The sequence below is a fragment of the Hordeum vulgare genome, chromosome 7H (genome assembly GCF_904849725.1).
Source record: "Hordeum vulgare subsp. vulgare chromosome 7H, MorexV3_pseudomolecules_assembly, whole genome shotgun sequence".
NCBI lineage: Eukaryota > Viridiplantae > Streptophyta > Magnoliopsida > Poales > Poaceae > Hordeum > Hordeum vulgare.
Genome location: NC_058524.1, coordinates 494,797,048 through 494,807,088, shown reverse-complemented (window position 1 = coordinate 494,807,088; position 10,041 = coordinate 494,797,048).

The window sequence follows — 10,041 nt, the reverse complement described above, 5'->3', positions numbered from 1 at the left end:
AAAATATCTGCAACATAAGACGTTGCAGCCGTGTAGGTCAGCATATTGAATATGCCGGCAAGTCATCAAAGAGAGGGGTAAAAAGTAATCATCTATACTATATGCATATATGGCAGGTGGGGCTATAAGTTTTTAGCGAAAAGCAAGTTTTCTCCTACATCAAGAGAGGGCTAAAAGCAAAATGTTACTACGTTGTTTGTTGTTAACGAGATGGTTCCCAGCATCCCGGGTCATCCACTAGGTTCTCCAGGGAGCCGATCAACCGTCCTTCACCCAGAGTTGCATTGCGTCCAAGGTCTTGAAAATCTTGTCTTAACCGGTCTTGATTATTTAATCAACCTTGCATCACTCGTGTTATGCACTCAACCGAAATCCCGTCTACTCAAGCATAGCAATATGAAAGTTGTCGTCCCGGGGCCAAGTATCGGGGTTGTTGTGTGCCTACCACATGATACTACAATCTATACTAGAATTTCCAAGTACTTACTCAGCATGCAATTGGGCATAGGATGGTAGAACTACGATGCATAAAACATAGGTGATAGTATGATCAAAGTGACTTGCCTGGTGATGTTGACGAAGAAGAATTTCTCGAGAAAATAACTTGATAGACTACTCGTCACTCTCCGATGAAATATATATAGCAAACATATCATTCACATAAGCACTCATACTAGCAATCATTCTAGCAATCAAAACAAAAGAGAGAGAGCGAATAGGAAACCGAAAGAAACTTCACTTAAAGCTAGGAGTCTTCTTCTACATCAAACACTAACTAGTTTTTGTCTAACAGAAAATAATAACAAGGAACTAAGATATAAATCTAACTAAGATAAAATAAAGTATTTTTCACAAAACTTTTTGAAAGTATTCCCAAACGGGATTTGAAACAATGGTGAAAACAATCGCAAGTTACTAAGGAACTAGAATTGATTTCATAAAAACAAATAAAAATAAAATAAAACTTGTTGCAAAACTACTGTTTATCTAACAGAAACAAAACATAATAATGTTTCTGAAATAATAAAGAAAATATTTTAAAACAAAAGTATAAAAGGAATTAGCCGAAATCCTAAAACAGGTGAAACAGAAATTGTTTCACATGAAACAGTGAGCTAAAATACTCAAACAAATCTGAAATTTTTACCACTGATAAATAAGATCACTAGTGATCAGTACCAAAAGGAATCAAATTGAAAGCTATTTTTAAACTCCTGGAATAAGCAAAACAAGGTTTAAACTAAATCTGATCTAACTTATATTTTAAAATTTCAAACATAGACAAATTATGTGTTTTTTAAACTAAAGGACATTTGTGAGCTACTGGAACAAGAATCAATATCATTGGACTTCGGGATAAAAACTTGTGGCCAAAACAAAATAGAAACTTTCTGTTTTTGCAATTTAGACAGAAAAAACTGAAGCTAATCTAGCTAACTAATGGGGGTACACGTGTCATGCTACTATAGGCCGAGGGGGCGTTTGTTGCAACGTTTTGAGCTAACGGCCGAGGCTAAGCAAAACCTGCTGGCTAATACATAAGTGAAATAAAACCGCTGGCTTTCTAATATAAACCGAAGAGGTACTTAGGATCTAAGGGCTACTACATAAAAAAACAAAACAAAGAACAGAGAGGGGAGGGAGATTACCTCGGCTGGGAGTTGCTGGCCTCCTGGTCGAGGTGGGGTGGGGTGCCGGTGTGGTGGGGAGGGGCCGGCGGGAGTGTGGAAGGGGGGCGAAGGGGGGTGGGGCGCTCCAGGGAGGGGGGGAGGCCGAAGGGGAGGGAGCGCAGGGGGGTGGGGCGAGGTGGAAAAAAAACTGCTGGTGGTGCTGCTGCTCGCTGTAGGGGCGATGGGGATGGGGAGGAGCAGAGGGTGGAGGGCGACGGGGTGGCAAGGGGGCGGCGGTGGAGGGGGCCGAGGTGGTGGGGAGAGGTGGCCGAAGGGTGGAGGTGGAGGAGGTGCAGGGGTGGCGAGGTGGAGGAGTTCCAGTGAGTTTTCCGGTGACGACTCCGACGAGGGGTGTGCGAGCTAGAGGCGAGGAGAGGTGAACTTTTCAACAGGAATGGAACGAGGAGGAGGTGGGGCTTCTTATAGAGGCGACGGGAGGCGCTGGGAAGGGAAGGATTTCGCGAATCCCGGAGGTGGGGATTCTCCTCTCCATGGAAGGTAAGTTTCTGTCACGTGAAGAAGAGATGGAGGTAGGAGATGATGTAGGTTGGGCCAAAATAGGGAAAGGTTTTAATGGGCCAGGAGGTATTCCTAATAAAAGTGATTCTATTCCTATTTTCAAAACTAGGAAACTAAAATGTTAAAAAGGAAATCAAATCAATTCGGAATAAAGAGTTTTTATATACTAAAATTATCAGAAAAAATAAAATATAGATGATGGGCATTTTTCCACGGCAAAAATAAAAACTTCAGAAAAAATTATTTTCACAAAATTGCCAAAAAGGTTTATTTTCTTTTGCAAATAATTTTCAAATGATCCTCTAAGTTTGAGGTTTCAAATAACTTTGAAAATGCCCGGGGGTTCGAGGGTCATGTTCCTCCGCTCTAGAATGTATTTCCCGGCATTTTGTTGCACGAAGAAAACGAATGGAAATGCAAAAGAATTCAATGCAAATATCTCCGTTCAAATTCTTTATAGTTGAAGAAGTCATGTAATCTTCTCTCTTTGCTTTTAAAAGCTTGAATTTGAATTCACCGGAGAAGGGGAAAGTCATTTTATTCCCTCTCATTCAAAAGTTTCGAAAAGTTTCAAATTTCACACAAGTTTCAGTCACTCAGCAAACAAACAAACAATCATTCTAATAATTATATTAACATTCCAAATTTATAATTTTGGGATGTTACAAACTACCACACTTAAAATGAATCTCGTCCTCGAGATTCAAAGAGGCTAGAAAGAAAGGTTAGGGTTTGGGGGTCTTCTAACAATTCCAATCTCCGGCAAGGTGGGATGCTACCACACTTAAAATGAGAGGTACTGGTCCCTCAAAATGCTTTAACGATCCTCTGGGGTTTTGGCAACTGACATCGCACAGTCTTCATATTAAATCCTTTGGTGATGCTCTCCCGTTGATATAAGCTTCTTCCTTTACTGGGTCTTCTTAACTGACAGTCTCGTGATCAATTCTAAATAACCTATCGATGATTCTCATGGTGGTCTACCATTTGTGGTTATCCTGCAGAGAGAGGGGTCTTGGTTTCATTCTCACCGTAAAATTTCCTACGCGTGACAACAAATGCCATGTACATGGGGCTTTCATCATACCATTCCAAGGCTTAAACAAAAGCTTCAAAGAACGTCGTCTCTCTCTATGGGTAAGTCTCTCAGATTTACCATTCCGAATAGCAAGATAAATGATAAGAGTAAGTCGTCATGGTGATCAATCCATTCCGCACCCAAATCATTTCTCTGTATAAGGTTTAGCGAATCTCGCATACTAACACTTGGGCATCCTCACAAGCGTTGCAGAATTTCTCTTGTCCACGAACGAAGTTCGGATAAATCCAATGATTCTGCAAGCTGAACAAACGACTATCGTAACTTCACAACTCTCAGGTTTTCGTATGCTCCTAAGAAAACGTTTGCTGATCCATCATAGCTTCTTTCCATAAATCATATCCATTTCATAATCAATCCTTTATTACATCCTTAATTTCTTATCAAAAACTCCAATTCAAAAGTACCCTATTACAAATGCTGCCATCCACATTGTTCGGTATGGTCGAGCATTTCTGCCAACTTTATTCATCTGCCTCTCTTGGAGGTACTTTAGTTCCACTCGAACTTTCCGAGGTGCTCCTTGAAATCATCCATCTTTCGCTTCATCATGGTGGTCATTAGCTTCATCTCCATCATCTCCGCATGCACTTCACTCAGGTATTCCTGGGTATGACGGAGTCTTGCTTCAAGTATTTCTCCAATCTGACGTATGGCTTCCATGGCAGCTTCACGAATAGCATCAAAGAAGGTTGCTCGTGGTACACGTGAAATGAAAAAGTATTGCCCCATAGTCTTTGGACAAACTCCTTTCACCTGGTGGAGGTGTACTTCCACATACCAAAGTTCCACTCCGTTCTTGATTAATGGGTAGCCTTTGTAGACTGCATCTCCTTCAAGATGAATGTGCTTCATCATGTCCTTCAGAATTTTCGGGTAATCATGATCACTGGTCAGGGTCATGATCGTTTCTGGGCCCTTGAGGAATGACTCGTAGAGAGTTGTCATCTGCAGGTGTCACTAAATGGGTACTCAGAGGAATGTATATGTCTCCTTGGTTATGGTACATTCCTACTCAGTGGATCCTGTGGGTTTACTGATTACTACCACACTTAAATGAATTATGCTCATGCCTGCATAGACCATATTTTCTCATATCCTCATAATGTTCAGAGATCTTTGCTCGTAGAGAAACAACGCATACATTTTCAACATAGGAAATCATGAGACAATAAATTCCATTTATTCATGATGTTATTACAATCTCAGGGACTTCTGTTACAAAATTTTCACTCCATGATCTCATGAAAAACAAGAGTGCTTCAGATTACACCTATTGCCATGGTCAAAACTTAACTACTCCATTCTAGCTTTCTTCCTTTGTGGACAATCACTGGCAAAATGTACTGCTTCCTTGCAACAAAAGCAAATGAGTTCTGACAAGTCTCGAGGCTTCTTAGCTTCTGCTTTTGCTCCTTGGATTCCCGGCTTCCTTCGTGAGCACATGTATTTGTGGTGGCCAAATTCCGTACACTTGTAACGTCTGACATGACTCAGGTCTATATCTGCAGAGATTTGGCTCTTCCGAGGGTACTTTTTCTATTTTCTGGACTCCTTCATTTTGGCCAGTTCTTCTATTTGAAGTGGATCAAACTCCACTTTTTCCGTCGGGAAGTTTCCCAGATACTCTTGACTTCTCTTCGTGCAATCCTGTGAATAATGTCCTTCTTCTCCACATGAGTAGCATGCATTGGAGAAAAATCTGGTCAGACCTTGTCCATCAGGGTCTTCAATATTTTCGTTCATCACCGGCTCTTCTAGAATCTTCTTCTTGAGTGTTTCCTTCATTGCTTCTTTCTACTGCTGGACAACTTGTTCTACCTTGGGGTAAATGTGACACTGAGCTGGGAAGTGGGTGGTTCCTTCACAAAGGAAACAAGTCACCTGACTACTTGGGCACTCCTCAGCTGGGTGATTTTCTTCACAATGAGTGCATCCATGCTTGTGTTCTTCCTGAGTGTGTCCTATTTCTCCACAGATCTTGCATGCACAAGTCTTCTCCTTCGGATTATCATAGCACTTCTGAATAAGACGGGATCTTAACAAAGTATTCTTGAATTCGTCCCAGGTTTCTGCTCCACTAAATCCTTGTATGGCATGATGCATTTTCCACCAGATTGCAGGATTTTGTGTAAAGTACTGAAGAGCGTGTTCCACTTCATACTTCCTTGAGATCAAGTTGCTCCCGAAGTGGTTCTCCATGTTTTGAATCCATATATCAGCCTCCAGCTGGGTCATTGGTCCAGAGACTACAAGTCCAGCTTCATACTCCATCTGGTAGGGTTGAGGTTTTGGGGATGAGACGGGTAAGAGAGAGGGAGATACACACAATACAAACAATATTTTTGAGAATAGGTTTTATTTGTGGCCGTCGGAAAACACACACCAATGACGGCTCACAAATCATCGTATCTAACGTGGGTATATAACAGGGGTTTGGACTTCTAATGGTCATATAAATATTCGAACGCTTCGGGGTCTTCGAGTTCTTCGGGTCTTGAGAGTCTTCAATTGGTGCACCTTCAATTCTTCAAATGCATGTTGAAATCCTCTTTACTTTGAAGTAGAGCTCCGTTGATCCTTCACGTAGTCAAAGTGGAAAGGGCATTGTCTAACTATTGGAGGTGAGAGAGAACATTTGATTAAATCAGAAGGGATGAGAAGTAAAGGATGTTCTTGAAAATAATTTTTTTGAGAGATTCTTCCCTAAGGGATTTCCAGTTTCTAGGGTCACGTCCTACAGTCAACATGTGCTCTGATACCATTTCTGTAGCGACCCGACTCAAAACGAGTCAAGCCTCTGTGTTTCTGTGCCATCCCTGGATCAGTATGCTGGCACACACAATACATCAATGTATATATCAAAGTACAATCACATGTAAATAGCATAAAACCGATATATACCTTAAATATCTCAGCGGAAGCAGTCAAGGGAGTGGAGTCCCAATAAACACCAACGGCAAGTTGAGTGTAGACCGTAACCCTGAATCGTACTCTTACTCGTCGAAGAAAATATCTGCAACATAAGACGTTGCAGCCGTGTAGGTCAGCATATTGAATATACCGGAAAGTCATCAAAGAGAGGGGTAAAAAGTAATCATCTATACTATATGCATATATGGCAGGTGGGGCTATAAGTTTTTAGCGAAAAGCAAGTTTTCTCCTACATCAAGAGAGGGCTAAAAGCAAAATGTTACTACGTTGTTTGTTGTTAACGAGATGGTTCCGCCAACCAATTCTCGTACCCGAGTTGTCAATAATTACCCTCTTCAAATATATTTAATGGTGTTGAGAAATCCAGATAACTTCAGTTCCTTTGGCTCAAGTTGTCCATGAACGTGGACACGGCTAATCGATTACGTTTGAGTACTCTGCAGTGTTTTGCACACGTTCCCCACAAGATTTGATCGCCTCCGAGTATGTCCTCGCACTTCAGGGTGTTTGAAGACCGGATGATCAAAACATGGTCTTTCAACGGGTCCCTCTGAATCCCTGTCGGTGCCCATCCATGTCACGCCCAAGATGCGACCCTATCCTCAATTTGGCACGTAGGCCTCGTCAGGGATAGAAGCGCATCTCGTCGTGTCGCAAGAATGGATATCGTTACAAGTACATGTGCTGAAAAGATGAGATATATAAAGAACTGGCTTACACTCGCCACAAGCTACATCAGAGTCACATCAGTACATTACATAATCACCAAGAGTAAGAGCAGGGTCCGACTACGGACGAAAATAAACGACAAAAGAAGAACGACGTCCATCCTTGCTATCCCAGGCTGCCGGCCTGGAACCCATCCTAGATCGATGAAGAAGGAGAAGAAGAAGCAACTCCAAATGAACAATCAACGCGCTCGCGTCGAGTAACATTTACCTGTACCTGCAACTGGTGTTGTAGTAATCTGTGAGCCACAGGGGACTCAGCAATCTCATTTCCAAAGGTATCAAGACTAGCAATGGGTGAGGTATGGTTAAGTGGTGAGGTTGCAGCAGCGGCTAAGCACATATTTGGTGGCTAAACTTACGAGTACGAGAAGTAGAGGGGGAAGAGCTACGCATAGCGGACGTGTACTACAGATGATCAAATGAATGATCCTGAACACCTACCTACGCCAGACATAACCCCACCGTGTCCTCGATCGGAGAAGGAACTCACGAAAGAGACAGTCACGGTTACGCACACGGTTGGCATGTTTTAATTAAGTTAACTTTAAGTTATCTAGAACCAGTGTTAAACAAAGCTTCCACGTTGCCACATAACCGCGGGCACGGCTTTCCGAAAGATTTAACCCTGCAGGGGTGCTCCAACTAGTCCATCACAAATTACCACAAGCCGCATAGAAATCCTCAATCACGAAGCTCGCGATTTCGTTGGATTCCCTAGTGGAAAACCTCAACTCTGAGATTACCCAAAGCATCACCGGAATCCCGATGCACAAGCTATTCCGTCAAAGGTAAAACTAATCCAGCAAGGCCGCCCGGCGTGTCGACGATCCCGATAGGAGCCGCGTATCTCGTTCTCAGGACACGACGGATAAGCACAGCGTACGGTGGCCTGATAGAAATCTCCCGAGTTGCCCCGGGTTGGCCCCGCAAACGGCTCTAGTTTTGGACCAGCACCAACAGCACTGGCCCCCCTGTAATATGTAGAATTACTCCTCGGGTAGCGCTAACTCCCTATGCATTTCATTATTATCAAGTTATTATGTTGGGCAAATGTAGAACCAAAGTTGGGCCTTGCCAGACCAGCCTTAATCTAAAACGAATTATCAAGGGGGTCCCCATAACAACCCCGATCGTGTTAGGAGCGCTCATTTATGGAACATAACACCGGTAGCCGAAACTAAGGGGGCAAAGGTGGAACAAAACACCAGGCTAGAAAGGCCGAGCCTTCCACCTTTTACCAAGTATATAGGTGCATTAAATTAAATAGCATTTAATAGGGTGATATAACAAGGAACCCATGCTTTCACATGGAAGCAACTGCACCTGCAACTAGCAACGCTATCAACAGGGTTAAGCAAGCAGTAACATAGCCAATCAGGGGTTTGCTAGGTTGAACAGGTTGATGGTTTCATGGCATTGTAGAGAGGTTGATGTTTAACAGGTGGTAGGCAACGAGACGTAAACGATAGCAACGGTATAGCTAGCATGGCAATGATAGTAATGGTATCTGGGGAAATGATCATCTTGCCTGAGATCCCGCTTGGAAGAAGAATGCCTCCGAGAAGCAGACGAACCGACGTAGTCGAACGGGTCCTCACATCCGACACGCTTGCGGACTCTATCGAGACGGGGAAAACCAGAAACAGGAATCAACACACGAAATTCACCACCCGATGCACAACACATATGATGCATGAGCTACCTAATACATGCAATTCACGGCATGAAAAATCACACCATCAAACACTACACATTAAGTGAAGTTCAATATGCAACGAGTTGCATATTGACGAAACTTCACGTTAATTATTTAGTTCACTCCCGGTTATTTACATGGCAATATTAAATGTGGTTAAACATGCCAGAGGTGAAGGAGAAATTAAACTACCTATCTAGGCATTTTAAGTGAGGTCGGAAATGACATATAGCATCTCCGAGACGACCTCACATGTTGATTCACAATTCTGTCCAGATCTGAATTAATGCATTTAATTGTTTGTTAAACAGCAAAAAAATAGGTTTACGTGATTCTACGCGTCAATGCAAGCAACCTACACGTAGGGAACATCTCCAACGGAGCTACGGATCAAAAGTTACAAGCACCGCAAGATATGATGGCATGAATGCAAAATGTATGCAACGGCGGCTACGAGCACATCATTACAAACAACCAGAAAAAGGAAATGAATCTACACAAGATTCTAAGCAAGTCTCATGTAGGACACAATCAAAACGGAGCTACAGTTCGCAAACTACGAGCAAAACAAGAAATGAATGCAATCTGCCAAAAGCAGCCACATAGCACTTTCTACGCCCCACAACTACGGCTACACAACTCCGACATGCTCAAGCAAGGCATGGCACGGAAGAGGGCAAGACGCACTACTACAAACGACTAACAACAACTATCATGGCAGCAGGGAGCACTAGGAAAAGAAGACACAAAATGGCACCTCACGCACTATTTCAGACTTAGTGAAAATAACACCTCCTGAAAGTGCAGTTTTCAGCCTGAAGCTATATTGACAGCAGCAAAACCTTTAGCTACAGGTCTCCAAATGGCATGAAACTTAACAGCATGCTAGAGAAACATAAGGGGAACAACTAACTCCATTGGACCAACCTCAAAAGAGCTACAGATCACAAGATGTAAGCTAGACAAGACAGCAACAAAATAATAGCAGATTCCAGACTTAGAAATATTTCAGCTCCTCTGGAACAGCACTATTCAAGCAACTTGAGAGCAAGCAAACAACACCTAAACATGCATTTCTATTGCAACCAAAAATACCAGGGGCTAAACAAAACATCCGAGATCAACTCTCTAGTTGACATCTAATTCAAACGAGGCCCGGAATAAAACCTACGGATTAAACAAAAGAGCATCACGGCAAAATATCTCGCGAACTAACTTCCTCAAAAGCTAAAACTAATTGCACAGAAAAATCCATGCGATTTATCTACCCCGAAAACATATATAATAAGTGGGGTTTGCAACACAAAATAAAGCCACACATTAATGCGAGATAAAATACCTCTAAACGGGAAAATAAACTACCGACAAGACCCTACACGGAAAAATACGAGT